Consider the following 15946-nt stretch of genomic DNA (forward strand, 5'->3'; position numbering starts at 1 on the left):
CCCCCCTACAACCACATTTACATTTCACCAATAGAAAGACCCCCCTCCACAAACCTCCTTGACAGACAAAACCACACACACACAATACAACAGAAACACACCCTCAAAAACACACACCAATCCATCCCACTTTGCCAGCACAGCACATCCCCCAACCCCCCACCCAAAAAACAAATAAAAAAAAGACACACATCAACAACCTGCACAAACACCCCACCCTCACACACACAAAATAACTCTGTGACACATACACACACACAAAAAAAAGCCACATGCTAGCGCCCGTTTCATTGGTTTTGGAAACGGGCCTTTTTTTACTAGTTATATAATAAAATCGCTTACGCCAACCCCCCTCCCTGCCCATCTTCAAGTCCTTGCTTAAAGCCCACCTCTTCAATGCTGCGTTCGGCACCTAACCCTTACTGTTCAGTGAATCCAGACTGCCCCAATTTGACTGCCCCTATCGGACCGACCGTTCACTTGTCTATTAGATTGTAAGCTCTTTGAGCAGGGACTGTCTCTCTTTGTTAAATTGTACAGCGCTGCGTAACCCTAGTAGCGCTCTAGAAATGTTAAGTAGTAGTAGTAGTTATTTGCCTAATTTCAATGCACAATCAACAAAAAGCAGGCTTATTTCCAACATTTGAATTACTGATAAATTCAAAAAGTCAAGCATCTGCAACAAGTGTTATGGCTGTAGTTTACTGAATTCTTCTGTTTTGTTCTTTGTTAAGATAATTTTAGAATCAAAATCCCATGCCCATTTGGGTTAAAAAGGTTAAATGATCTTCTATGAGCGTCAGACTGCTCAAGACAGAAGGGATGGCTTTTTCACAGCCCAAGGTGGGAAGGGCCTGTTCACTTTTGTGGAGAAGTGGCCTAGGAATATTGCTGGAAGGAAATCTGATGTTACTTTAGGAAGAAATATGAAAAATGTGTTTATAGCACCACTGTATTATGAAGAAATGTGGATTAAAGTAGGTATGTCACAGAAATCAAAAACTGTGGGCCACTAAAAATGTTACACCTTTCACATTAGGTACTTCAGCCCACAAGATTTCAGAGACTTAAAAGGTGGCTCTCTCTAGTTCATTAAAAAATAACACAAGTAAGCTCTGCACAAATCTGACAACTAAGGCTATACAAAAACAGAGCCATCTTCCATAAAACAAACATTGTAATATAGCAAATGATGGCAGATAAAACTAATTGGTCCAACCAGTCTACTCTATGCATGTCCCGAGCATTTAAATTTAGTCACCATTTTGGCTGTCACAACCACTTGTCAGTAGAATGATCAGGCATAAATATTTTCTCCTATTTCCCTAATCTTTCACAGTAACACAGTAGATCGCAGATAAAGACCTGTACGGTCCCATCCAGTCTGCCTCAAGGTATGTTATTAACATATATTATTAAAAAAAATAGATTGTTTAATTATATTTGTATATCTAATTTATACACTCATGGTAATTTGTTATGTCATTTTGATATTTCATTTTAATTCATTTATATACTAGGTTTTATTATCATGGTGTTTTTTGATTATCAGCTGAGCATTCGATCATGGTTATAGAACTCAATTATTGTTTTATCTCTAATTGTTTAAATCTGTTCTAATTGTTATATAACTGTTTGTTTTGTAGCCCCTGATGCAGCCCAGTTGGGCGAAACACGGCCTGTGTCGGGTTTGTTAATTTTATTTTGATTTTTATTCATTAAATATTGTACTTTTTTCACATATATATCTGCTTTGTCTGTTTTCCAACCAAGATAAACATTACATACGGTATGCAATACTTCAGATGTATACCTGGTCTTGATTTGTCCTTGCCATTTTCACAGCATAGACTGTAGAAGTCTGCTCAGCACTGTCCTTGTTCTAAAATTTCTTGTTCAAAGCCACAGAAAAGCTCCACTCTAGCCCATCCAAATCTATTCAGCCATGATCAGGACACAGACCGCAGAAGTCTGTCCAGCGCAGGCTTTGCTTCCCAATTATCAGTGTTGCTTCCTAACCTCTGCTAAGTTTCTTTGGATCCATTCCTTCTGAAGCTGAATCTTTCTAGACATGATCAGAACACAGACTGTAGAAGTCTTCCCAGTACTGGTTTTGCTTCCCAATTACCAGTGTTGCTTCCTAACCTCTGCTAAGTTTCTTTGGATCCATTCCTTCTGAAGCTGAATCTGTCTAGACATGATCAGAACATAGACTGTAGAAGCCTGCCCAGTACTGGCTTTGCTTTACAATTACCAGTGTTGCTTCCTGATCTCCACTAAGTTTCTTTGGATCCATTCCTTCTAAACAGGATTCCTTTGCGTTTATCCCATGCATTTTTTATTCCATTACCATTTGCATCTCCACCATGTCCCGCGGGATGGCATTCCAGGTTATCTACCACCCTCTCCGTGAAAAAATACTTCCCAACATTATTCCTTAGACTGCCCTCTTTCAACCTCCAATTTATGTCCTCTAGGTCTAGCGTCTTTCCGTCTCTGGAAAAGGTTTCCTGACAGATTAATACCTTTCAAATATTTGAACATTTGCATCATATTATTCCTGTTTCTCCTTTCCTCCAGGGTACACATGTTCAGGTCAGCAAGTCTCTCCTTGTACGTCTTGCAATGCAAATCACATACCATCTTCTTCCCTGCAGCTTCATATCATGAATCCTTGGTCTTCGAAGAAATAATTTTATTACTTGGGTACATGTGTAAAAGGGCTGGTTACACATGTAATAAGCCAAGTATAAATAAAGCACTGTTTCTTACCTGTAACAGATGTCTGCCATAGACAGCAGGATTGATACTGCATAAACCACCACAAACAGCACCAGATGATACCACCAACAGCACCAGAATGAAACAGCTTTATCACAGCTCAAAACCAGTCTAAAGTTCTACGCAAGTGTAACTCTTCCTGTGCACAACAGTTTTCTCAGTCCTTCAGTAAGTTACATAGCTTGAGAAGGAATACAATACTCAGGGAGATGGGAGGGATTATGTTTCTGATCAACCCTGCTATCTACAAAACACACATTATAGGTGAGAAACAGTGCTTTTTTTTTTTGTTGATATTGAGTCAGGTACACAAGTGGATTGCTCCAGGCTCAGAGTTGCTCAGTTTATCTTTAAATTTGACTACTGTCCAGGAGCAGCAAGGTCAAGAAGGAAGTGCAAGTAATGAATGGTAACAAAAATAGTTTGTCCAGCACAGTTCAACTGAATGTACTCTCTCCAGTGTGGACTGGTCCAAACATTACTGCAAAGTGAGAACCACTGAAGCAATTTCCAAGACAGCCAGAGTAGCTTCAGTGGCTCTGGTTTGATGAAGTTAGATCTTACTGATTAGAGTTGTACCAGCTTGTCTGTAACAGAACTGGATAATGAATGCTAACTAATTTTTCAAAGTTTGCTTGGCTACTGGAGAAAAAAAACTCTACTGGGGTAGAAGGAGACAACACCTATCTGGACTTTGATAGGTTCGTTTCTTAAAGGAAGTGAGTGCCCTTTTCATAGGGCAAAACGTAGGAAGCACTATTTCCTCATTGACATGAAAAAGAATGATTACCTCTGGCAAGAACTTAGAATGAACATAAAGAACTGCTTTGTTATGAAACCGAATATAAGGTTCATAGATAACCAAGGACTGAAGTTCATTTCTCATGCATCTTGTCCCCATCTATATATCTGCATTTGGCCCCTCAGTTATACGGTAAGATGTATTGTAGGAAAGCATTAGTATCATGGCAATGTTATTTGAATGTTGTAATTGTGTGATTATTAGATATTCCATCACTATTATACTTGCATTGTATTATAGCTCTGTTATTTAAATTTCCATGCTGTTAAATGTGTGTATTTTTGATCCTGTTTCAAGGTAGTCTTATTATTAGGTTTCAATTTGCTGTTTCCAAGTTTCCTCTTGTAGAAATCTCTGTGCATATGATAAAACTGCTCGTTATGAAAAATGGAAACTTTGTATTCTTTAACCCCTGACTGAAGCAGAGTTTGGCCAGCTTTGGTTCATTGGGAGGTTGTATGATAATAGCAGCCTGCCAGGGAAACCTGATAACAAGTGAAGACATCAGAAGAATACCAGAAGGGTGAAGATGGACTATGGACACTAGGGTATAACATGCAGCTTAGACATAAGAATGGAATGTGAAACTAGCATTTCTGAAGGAATGGAACTGAGAAAGTAAACAAACAAGAAAAGTGGGCAGGGTGTAGAAGTAAGTAATTAACTGCAGATTCAGCAGAAACCAGGAAAGGGGGGGGTCAGCAGATGTGGAGCTTTGCACGTATACAGCTAGAAGTGAAAAAAAAAAGAAGGGTATAAAAATAAGGCTAAAGAAAGGGGGAGGGGGGAACCTAGTAAAGCCAATCAGCAACTTGCTGTAGTTTTGTTTTAGTTCCCCTCACAGGAAGGAAGAGACCCAGTTGCTTGTCACAGAATATGTTTTATAAAATTGCAATGTAATTGGCTTTGTCTAATTGGTGTCTAAAATAAAAGTTTTATAAAGAGAAATTTATTTTACCAATTGATTTAGAGTATCTCTCTTCCTCTGATAATAGAACAGATAAGATTTAAAGAATGAATCCAGGGAGAATCCACCCCCCCCCCCCACACACACACTGAAGGTTTAACCTGTACAGCCTTCTACTGATTATCCTTCCCAGGGACTTGGGAAGGAGGGCTAAACACTCTTTTATTGTATTTATGTTTATACTTGTACATTTTATTATTGTTATGCTGTTAACAGAATTGTAAGTTTGATGTTAAACTGTACCTACTGTACACCTCATTGGATGAATCTCTTCATAAAGGCAGTTAATAAATCCCAATAAATAAATCTATTCTTCTAGCTAAGTAATCACTACTAGAAAGAACACATTCCAGTTGATATGCACGAGTGAAGTAGACACCATTGGTTTAAAAGATGGCTTCATGAGAGAAAGAGAAGGCCAACAGGATAAAGAATTTGGGGTTATACTGTTACATATATGCAGATGATATATCCAAACCGATTGTATATAGTTTGAACAAAGAAGAGGTTAAGGGTAGGGTTAATCAGGGGTGGATGGAAGTTGACAGCTAGTTATGGAGGAATAAATTGAAGTTTACCATTCAAAAAATGAGGTGCTATGGTTGCACAGGCCCAGGGATTTGACTATTTGCCAAAACTAGATGGATCAGGTTTTGAAACCTGTGGAAGAGATGAAAATATTAGGGATAATATTACATGTTTTGTTGATAATGAAAAAACAGATTGCAGAACTGATTAAGATGCTATGGTACTATTTGTGGAATATTTATCTTATATTCTTATTTTGAGCAGGTAAAGTTGTCCATATTAATAAATGCAAGGATTATTACTCAGCTTGATTATTGTATAAAGGAGTACCCCAACATCAACTGTAGAAATGCAGTTAATTCAGAATACTGCAAGAGTGATTACAGGTAAAAAAAAAAAAAATAAACATATTCATCCTATATTAAGGAAGCGTAATTGGCAGTTTACAGAACAAAGGATTGAAGTATTTAATTTTAATGTGGGAGGAGCTAGCTGAAACATTGCTCACATCACCATCTGAAGCGTTATTAACACGTCGACTCCTGAGGCAATTATTATTTATTTTATTTATTTAGATTTTGCTCACACCTTTTTCAGTAGTAGCTCAAGGTGAGCTACATTCAGGTACACTGGATATTTCTCCGTCCCAGGAGGGCTCACAATCTAAGTTTGTACCTGAGGCAATGGAGGGTTAAGTGACTTGCCCAAGATCACAAGGAGCAGCAGCGGGATTTGAACTGGCAACCTCTGGATTGCAAGACTGGTGCTCTAACCACTAGGCCACTCCTCCACTCTACTATTACCCACTACTAACATTGGAGACTGCTGCAACAGTTTTCGGACACTTTGCCTGCTGATAAATCTTTCTGTGTCAGGACTGTGGCGGTGACTCCCTCTTTGACTCACCTTGTTTCCCCGATGGTCAACTTCTGAGCTGGCTCCTGCTGTCTGTTCTTTCCCCTTGTATTGTTGCTTCTTTCCTGTAGTACTTCTACTTCCTGTGTGTTCCAAGCTTCACTTTGGTGTTCAGTGTCTTTCCTGCCTCTGTCCTATAGGGGTGACATTATCAGTGAGGGCCTTTATAAGGAAGTTGTGGACATTCATTCAGGGCCTTTGCAAAGCCAAAGGTCTCCAGGTTTGTCCCTGTGTGGTGAAGCACTTCTGCCTTGTTCCTAGTCTGTATGCCCCTGTGCACTTCTGCTGTAGTTGTTGTTTGTTCATGTGGCTGAGCCTTGAGTTCTGCCTAGCCTGTCCTGCTTGTTCCAGTTCTGCCTAGCCTGTCCTGCTTGTTCCAGTCCTGCCTGCCTCCAGCTTCAGTTCCAGTATTGCCTGCCTCCAGCTTCAGTTCCAGTCCTGTCTGCCTCAAGCTTCAGTTCCAGTTCTGCCTGTTCCACTCCTGTTTGCCTTCAGCTTCCGCGCCAGTCCTGCCTGTTCCAGTCCTGTCTGCCTTCAGCTTTGGTTCCAGTCCTGCTTGTTCCCGTCCTGCCTGCCTACAGCTTCAGTCCAGTCCTGGTTGGAGGATTTGCCTGCTGCTGCTGTTCATCGACAGCAGCCAAAGAGCTCACATTTTCTGAGCTCTTGGGCTGAGACTGCGACATTCTGTTTTGCTATAGTTACTGCTGGGAGAGTGTGGGAGCAGTCAGCTGAGATGTTGCTCACGTTACCATCTGGGGCGTTATTACCATGCTGACTCCTGAGGCTTCATGCTGAAGGGGTGTACCAAAGGAGCATTTGTATGCCCTTCTGCGGCCAGTAATTTAATTATAAGAGTATATTTTATTGTTTGAAGTTTTTTTTTTAAATGTGCTCCCAATGTTTTGGATACTGGTATTTTCCTGCTTTCATATTTATGTACAGGATTTACACACGATAAGGGAAGAGGGGTTTTATTAATTTGGATCTGTCAGGGTCTAATTTTTTTCTGGCTGATTTGAAGCAACAGAGGCAGAAAACATTGCATTGATTCATTGCTCAGAGCATGTATTCCGGGGATTTTCATGGGCAATAGAAAGAGGTGGTCTTTTTTTTTTTTAGTTTAGCCAGCGGTAGGAAAGGCAGGGATAATTTCATTGCTATAATGCCTGTCATTAATAATGCTGAGCATGATTATTTATCAATGAAATGCTTTTATTTAAATGCCCAATCTACATGTAACAAAACTCAAATTTTAAATGCTTACTAGGCAATTCCCAGGCAAGGATGACATCTGTTACTGAAACCTGGGTTCCAGAATTTAACTCTCTGTATATTATGCATTGTTGTCCATTAGGCTATAAAGTAATCAACTGCCCAAGGCAAGAGGGTAGGAGGGCTGGCTTTAATTTAGAGGAATTTTTTTTAAATATTAAACTGGTGGGAAGTTTTAATGCCAAAATTTGGAATTTATGTTTTGCCAACTGCAAGATAATGCATCATCCACCCTGCAACTGGAATCAAGCCTATCATAAACTTTTGAAGGCTATTTCACACTATGCTTCTGTAAACCAGTCTATCATTATATTAGATGACCTGAATTTACACCCTAAAGATCATACTGATCCAGTAATAAGCTCTCTTGTGAACTAACTACAGTTAATTTAGTCTTAGGATCTACTGACCCTACTCATGTTAAGGGCCATGAGTTAGATTTTATAGTCTTTTCATCCAGTTTTTATAAAGAACCTGTAGTAGATCATATTGCTTGGGCTCCAATTGCCTGGCCATATAATTTTCTTCTAAATTTTTCAATTAAAATTCCTGAAGTTTTAATACAAGTAAAGAATGAATTTCACACTAAAAAAAGGACAAAGCCCATTTAAACCTCAAATATTATGGTAGGAACTGAATCATTATTAGATTATCAAATTACATACCCTTTGTTAATGTTAACAGAATTGTCAGGAGTCATCACAAGTGATTCAAGATAAAATTGCTCCTTCGAAAGAGAAGAAAGTAGCTTCTAATCTTTGGTTTACCGAGAATTTATGTTTGTTAAAGTCTGAGTATAGAAAATTGGAAAGGTTCTAGAGGAAGAACTGTGATCAGCAGAATTATTTGAGTTGGAGATTTAGAATTAGGGAATAATAAAAAAAAAGGTAAGAGAAAAAATGTGTTTTATGAGGAGAGAATAAAGACCCCAGCCAATGAAAGTGTTTTTTAAGGTTCTCTCAGAGCTAGCTAATACAGATAATGCTCTTTCCATTCCAACAGAGCTAAAACCTAGCACTAATCATATGGCCCAATTTTTTCAATTTAAGATTAGGAAAATAAGGCAATCTTTTGATATAGAAGTAGGCCCAAGCAGGTAAAATGTGTTATTACCTGATAATTTTCTTTCCATTAGTCCCGACAGATCAATCCAGAGACTGGTGGGTTAATGTCCCTCTGCCAGCAGGTGGAGATAGAGAGAACTTCTGAGGCTCTATATGTGGTCATGTGTAGCCACCCAAAGCTCAGTATTATCGATATCAAAGCCATGTAAACTTCCAACTCCCAACTAGAGTGCTATTCTTCTGTCCTCAGAAAATTCAAGGATATCCTGCAACCGCAACAGGAACTCATGCAGCTAACAGCAAGTAAGGAATTTGCTCCAATCCACTTTGAACAAACAATAAACAATCTGAAACTGAAACTCTAAACCCGAAACTGGAAAACAACCAAACAATATGCGCAGAAACTTCCAGGGAGGGCCTCTGGATTGATCTGTCGGGACTAATGGAAAGAAAGTTATCAGGTAATAACTAATTTTACCGTCCATAGTGCCCCACAGATCAATCCAGAGACTGGTGGGATGTACCCAAATAGTTCTTCAATAGGGTGGGACCCAAAGATCCCAGTTTGCAGTACCAAAGCCCCGAAAGCAGCGTCAGCCCTTGCTATGTCCAACCTATAGTGCTTCAAAAAAGTATGAACCGAGGACCAGGTAGCCGATCTACAAATCTCCTCCAAAGAGACCAACCTTGACTCTGCCACAGAAGTCACCTGCGCCCTAGTGGAATGAGCTCGAAGATGAGCCGGCAGGTCCCTACCGGACGCAATATACGCTGAGGCAATAGCTTCCTTCAACCAGCGAGCCACCGTCGCCTTAGAAGCTTGTTGCCCCTTCCTTTGATCCCCAAAAAGGACAAACAGATGGTCCGAACACCAGAAGTCATTCGTCACCTCCAAATACCTGATAATAGCCCGCTTGACATCCAGACAACTGAGAGCATGAAATTCCGTCGGATGATCCACTCTACGAAAAGAAGGAAGACAGAGCTGCTGACTCATATGGAAACGCGACACAATCTTGGGAAAAAAGGACGGAACTGTCCGCAGAGTAACCCCTGCCTCTGTAAAATGAAGAAACGGATCTCTAGAGGACAAAGCCTGTATCTCTGAAACTCTCCTTGCCGACGAAATAGCGACCAAAAATACTGTCTTCAAGGTCAAATCCTTAACCGACAATAGGGATAGCGGCTTAAATGGAGGCCGCTGCAATGCCTTCAGCACCAAATTCAGATTCCAAGTAGGAAATACCGAGGTCTGCGGCAGGCGGAAATGATTGACCCCCCCCGCAAAAACTGAATATATGGGTGAGATGCTAAAGAAGACCCCCGTAAACGGCACCTAAAGCATGCCAAGGCTGCCAATGGAAACCTTTAAGGAGCTCAATGACAGGTGTTTGTCAAGGCCATCCTGCAAAAAGGCCAAGATCGAAGACAGTGGAGCCGAAAAAGGTCTGCCACACTCTAGCGTACGTTGTTGAGGTGGAACGCTTCCTAGCTCGCAGCACAGTGGCAATCACCTTTTCCGGATAACCTTTTCTTCTCAAACTTGCCCTCTCAATAGCCAGGCCGCAAGACCAAACGTGGAGGGATCCTCCATAAGGATGGGACCTTGCTGCAACAGGCCCCGACAAGCGGGCAGCCGTAACGCTTTGTTGACCCGAAGACGCACCAGATCTGCGTACCACGGACGCCTGGGCCAATCCGGCCCCACAAAGATCACACCACCTGTCTCAATATCCTGCCTATCATGGCCCATGGCGGAAATACATACAGGAGATCTGTCAGAGGCCAAGGCTGAAGAAGTGCATCGATTCCCTGAGACTGGGGATCCCTGCCACGGCTGAAAAATTGTGCCACTTTGGCACTGTCTGTTCGTGCCAACAGGTACAAAGCAGGCATTGCCCACCGGCTTGTGATCAATGAAAACGCCTGATTGGACAGTTCCCACTCCCCTGGATCCAAAATATGACGACTCAGAAAATCCGCTTCGGTGTTAAGCGCCCTCACTATGTGAGCTGCCGAGAGCTGAGAGAAGTGCTCCTATGCCCATCGGCATAGACACGTCGCCTCCTTGGCCAGTGGAACACTGCTTGTGCCCCCCTGACCAGAGGCCAGCGGCTCAACAGGGACCTCTGAAGAGGTCTCATATGACTCCTGGCCCACGGGACCACTTCCAACGTGGCTGCCATGGATCCCAACACCTGAACATAGTCCCAGGTTTTTGGTGCTGGAATGCGCGGAAGTCTTTGAACTTGCGCCTGAAGCTTCAACCTCCGGTTCTCTGGCAAGACGACTCTGCCCGATCAGGTGTCGAAAAGAACCCCAAGGTATTCCAAGGGCTGAGATGGAACCAAGTGACTCTTTTCCAAGCTGACAATCCAACCCAATGACCATAGCAGGCTGACTACCTTGTCCGTCGCCTGAACACTGTCTTGAAAGAACGGAGCTCGTATCAACCAGTCGTCGAGATAAGGATGCACTTGCACCCCTTCCTGTCACAGAAACACCACGACTACAACCATAATCTTGGAAAAGGTCCGGGGTGCCGTTGCCAATCCGAAGGGTAGCGCCCGGAATTGAAAGTGCTGACCCAGGACCGCAAACCGAAGAAACCGGTGATGAGGTGGCCAAATGGGAATGTGCAAGTAAGCCTCTTTGAGATCGAGAGAAGTAAGAAACTCTCCGGGCTGAACTGCGGCTATAACGGAATGAAGAGTTTCCATTTGAAAGTGACGCACTCGCAGAGCTCTGTTTACCCCTTTGAGATGGAGTACCGGCTGAAAAGAGCCTCCTTTCTTTGGCACCATGAAATAGATGGAGTAACGGACTAGAAACTGCTGTGCCCCTGGAACGGGCACCACAGCCTACAAGCGAATTAAATTCTCTAACGAATCTCTGACTTCCGCCCTCTTTTGTGACGACTTGCAAGGAGACTCCACAAAAAAATCTGACAGGAGTCGACAAAATTCTAGTTTGTAACCGTCCCGTATTATCTCCAACACCCACTCATCTGAAGTCACCCTGGCCCATTCTCCCAGAAAAAGGGACAGCCGTCCCCATATCGAATCCGGAAGATGGACCAAGGCCCCATCATTGTGTACGAGCCCCTGTGGCGGGTCTGGAGGACGAGCAGCCTGGGCAGCGCTCCCCACGAAATGGCTGCTGCTTCTGAGGAAAACGTGACTTAGAAAATGACACCGACCTGCCTGGGCAATAACGCCTTGTATCCCGAAACCGGGCTCGAGAGGCCGATCTAGGCTTATCCTCTGGCAACTGACGGCCCTTAGAATCTCCCAGATCCTTAACAATCTTGTCCAAATCATTGCCAAACAGAAGCTTGCCTCGAAATGGCAAACGAGCAAGGCGCGACTTAGAAGCAGTATCCGCCGACCAGTGACGAAGCCACAACCAGCAGCGAGCCACTACTGAGAGGGCAACCTCCTTCGCTGATGCTCGAAGAATATCATACAACAAATCTGCCAAATAAGCAAGACTCACCTCAAGCGAAGTCAAGGCTGCCACCACCCAAGACAGGCACGCCCTGGCAGCATAGGATCTGCAGACCGACGCTTGCATGCATAACGTTGCCCCCTCGAACGACATCTCTAAAGAAGATTCTAATTTCCTGTCCTGCGGATCCTTAAGTGCCGTCTTGCCTTCCACCAGCAACGTAGTCAACTTAGTAACCGCTGTAATCAACGAATCCGTGGGCAAACGCAGTTTCCCGCTCTCCTTCCGGAAGCGGAAATAAACGCGTCATGGCCCTCGCCACACGCAGCCCTGCCTCCGGCGTGTCCCATTGCTCCACAATAAGCACCTTCATTGCCTCATGAATGTGAAAGGTTCGGGACGGCCGCTTAGTCCCCGACATAATAGAGGGGCCTGCCGGTGAGGGGAGACCGCTGTCTGGAGCAGAGATATTCAAAATTTCCATGGCCTGACAATCAGGTTAGCCAATTCCTCCTGGCGAAACAACCGTGCCGCCGTGGGATCGTTTCCCCCCTCAGAAGCCTTAACCCTTGTCCCTGAGGAAAATGATTGAAACCCCGCGGAGTCGGGCAGTTCCAGGGGAAGGCAACTGATAAATGTTTCAGCAAGGCAAGATAGTTCTGCCTGGGAGGCAAGAACTTAAAAGATAAGTGCACAGTTTTCACCTAGTATATACTATTTTAAAAGTAACAAGTGATTTTATAGCACTGAGGTGATTGGGACGCATAAAAAAATGAGCATATGTTGCTCTCCCCAAAAAATTGTTAGAGTTACCTAATGAAAGAAGTGCTATGCCACTTTTTAGCAGCATTATTGACTGCAGTTATAGTGGTTTATATCTGAGGGTACTCTATACACATAAATGATATATTTGCCACATTATACTGGTGTGAACTGTTTTGTTAGCACTTTCTTGAAGTTGGTGGCTAAGAGTCCTGGTTTGTGTACACAAGTTGTTGAATGTTACCAGAGACATTGATATTGTGAATTCGCTTTCTGTTGGTGGACTTTATGTAAATGTAGGGCAGAAATGAATATAGAGTGTAGATTGGGTATATAATGGACCATTTTGTAGCTTTTAGAGGAAATAATAAATAAATAAAACTCGTTAAGGTCCCATGGCACAGGAGGTTTCTAAAATAGTGGCTTGACAAGAAAAGCTCTTTCATAAATTAAGAAATGACTGGATACTGTGAAGAATATTGATTGGGGTCATGATAGGCCAGAACTTCTCAAAGTGTGGGTCACAACCACAAATCGGGGATCATGAAACTCAGGACTGGGGTTGCAATTTGAGCAGGTGCTATATGCCGTTGCTCTGCACCTGCCAAGGGCCACATGCTTTCAGCAGCTGTGTAAACTGGGATCATAACTACTAAAGACTGGGGAGTACTCTGCTAGGCTGACAGTGTGCCGAGATGTACTCTGATGTAGGATGCTTGTAGCCCTAGTCAATACAGATGGTACAATATGGGCAGTATGGCATCCACAGGACACCAAATGAAGTCATGATCATTCATGAAATACTAGACAGAGTACCTCTTCCACTTAAAAGTGTAGGTATGCCTAGTAGACAATTGTCTTGTGATCAATATATCCCGATAGGTATTGGGGAGCCTAGAGCACACTGTCAGGACTAGTAAGTCAAAATCTGGATGGAGAATGGGAGCTATTGTTCAGTGTGATTAGCACTAGAAATATTTGAAGCCTGCAGACGAAAGGAATGGACTGTGTTTTGAGAAGAAGGAACAGGTTCTGATAAGGCCAGTAGGGTGCCATGAGAATCACTCTGCTAGGAGCTTTTTGAAACTGAGCAAGGTTTTTGCTATTAGAGGAACACTCACATAAATGCAGATGAAGAGCCAAGTCAAGTATGGCCAACGCATCCCTCACTACCCAATGGAGCTTACTCTGGGGGCAAGGGAATTATCAGTGGTGCACTACAGGGGGCTCAGTCCTTGGTCTGATTCCTTTTAATAATGGATATTGAAGAAAACTCACAGAATAAGGTTTACCTCTTTGCAGATGATACCAAAATCAGCAATAGATTAGACATCCTGGAAGTGTGAACGAGGAGGGATCTAGTGAAACTTGAGGAATGGTCTAGAATTTGGCAGCTAAGATTTAATGCTAAAAAATGCTGGGTCATATGTTTTGAGTTGCAAAACCCAAGGAAGCACAACAGTACAGGTGGGGGTTAAAGTACTTCTGTGCACAAAAGAAGCGCATGACTTGGGGGAGACTGTATTTGCTGATCTCAAGGTGGCCAAACAGGTAGAAAAGATGAAAGCAACAGCCAGAAGGACGTTTGGTTTCACAGGGAAAAGAATGGTCACAAGGGAAAAGCAGATGACTGTATAAGTCTCTGGTAAGACCTAATTTGCAACGGTAAGAGGCAGTGCAAAAATGACACTGTCAGACTCAAGGGTGCACAATTCTAGAGACTGCATCTTCAAAAAGATATAACCAGGATGGAGTTGGCCCAGAGGGTAGCTACTAAATTTCTTATATGCTGGTTCTGAATGAAGGGAAGTTGACATTTGATTCTAGACAAAAGAGGCAAGGTAGCGGAAGGCCATGGAATAAGAGTCCAATCTAACCATCTGAAATGATGGCACCACGAGCAAATGAAAAATAAGATGGTTGATTAGAACAAAACGCCTTGTGAACCAACAAGAGAATTTTGAAGTGCAGCCTACTTTTATTTTATTCTTTTTGAGACTGGTTGTCAAAGTAATTTTTCTCCCAGAAACAAACATCTTTGACCCCTTATGTATAATGCTTTCCAACTTCCGTTGAACAGAAAAGAATAAAAAGCATTGCATCGGAAAAGAGAATCTAGCTGTTGAATGAAGGGAAAAATCAGATATCAGGTAGGGTTTATGGCACTATACTAGGAATAAACAGACTAGATGGGCCTAAAGATCCTTATTTAGAATCATATTCTATGCTTTTATGTCAAACTTTTTATTTTCCTTCAGCTTAAATACGTATCAGCATCAAATTTACAATATGTACAACTTTTAATTCTATATAAAAAAAGGATAAGTGATACAAAACAAGCAAGGCATCAGAGCTTTTTCAAGATATAGGATGTTTAGTGTGCTTTCAATATAATTCTTTTAAAACTTCAATTACCATATACTATTGAATTACAGTTATTCATGGTAAAATGACAAAGGAAGCATCTCTAGCATTAGTGCACTCTAAAAACGCTAGCACACCTATAGCACAGCTTAGTAAACAGGGCCCACAAAATATAAACTTACAAATTTAGGGCCCTGTTTACTAAGCTGTGCTATAGGCACACTAACTGTTTAGCAAGCACTAATGCTAGAGACACCCATAGATTCCTATGGGTGTCTCTAGAGTTAGTGTGCGCTAAAATGTTAGCGCGCCTACAGAATGGCTTAGTAAACAGGGCCCTTAAAAAGCAGTGTGTGGACTTGTGCATGGTAATCTAGTACATCTGAAGAAAATTTAAGATTATTTGTTGTGTCTAAAGCTAGAGATTGTTGGGCAGTATTTATAAAAGGACAGTACAACAGACTAGCTAGTCTAATTGGAGCATAAATCATCGTCTTTAGTTAATTCTGTAATAAATCTGTACCCAGGTCCTATTCTAATAAGAAGCATTAGCTTTTTTTTTCATACTTAGAATACAAAGTATTAGTCAGTTAAGTAGAAATGATGCGAGTCACTGAATATTCTAGTCTAGTTCAGTATTAAAAATAAGCTTATTTATATGCCTTTGTTGCATGAGTCTGTATGGACTTTGCTGTTTAATGACATCTGTGGTACTAATAAAGGTATATAAGAATAGAATGATTGATACCATAGTAAAGAGTATGCTTACTAAGCCACGTTAGCGTTAACGCACCTTTAAAGTTAAGGCACATTAAACGCTAACGTGCCAATATATTCCTATAGGCACATTAGCGTTTGACGCACGTTAAAACCGCTAACGCGCCTATAGCGTGCCTTTGCATACACAGGCGTAAATTTGTTTCCTATGTAAAAGTTTGCTCAAGTTTGTAATTACATAGTAATTTTCATATTCTTGATTTTATTTATCATTTTACCATGAATAACCGTAGCACACCTAAGTAAACAGGGTCCTTACTGTTTAAA

General features: G+C 41.9%; 1 protein-coding gene across 3 annotated transcripts in view; it reads right to left on the reverse strand.

Annotated features, from left to right (window-relative positions):
* The window catches only part of IDE (insulin degrading enzyme), a 441269-nt gene that overhangs the window by 155905 nt on the left and 269418 nt on the right, over nt 1-15946 (reverse strand). The gene's annotated exons all lie outside the window — the stretch shown is intronic.

Source organism: Microcaecilia unicolor, chromosome 5 (assembly GCF_901765095.1).
Source record: "Microcaecilia unicolor chromosome 5, aMicUni1.1, whole genome shotgun sequence".
Taxonomy (NCBI): Eukaryota; Metazoa; Chordata; class Amphibia; order Gymnophiona; family Siphonopidae; genus Microcaecilia; species Microcaecilia unicolor.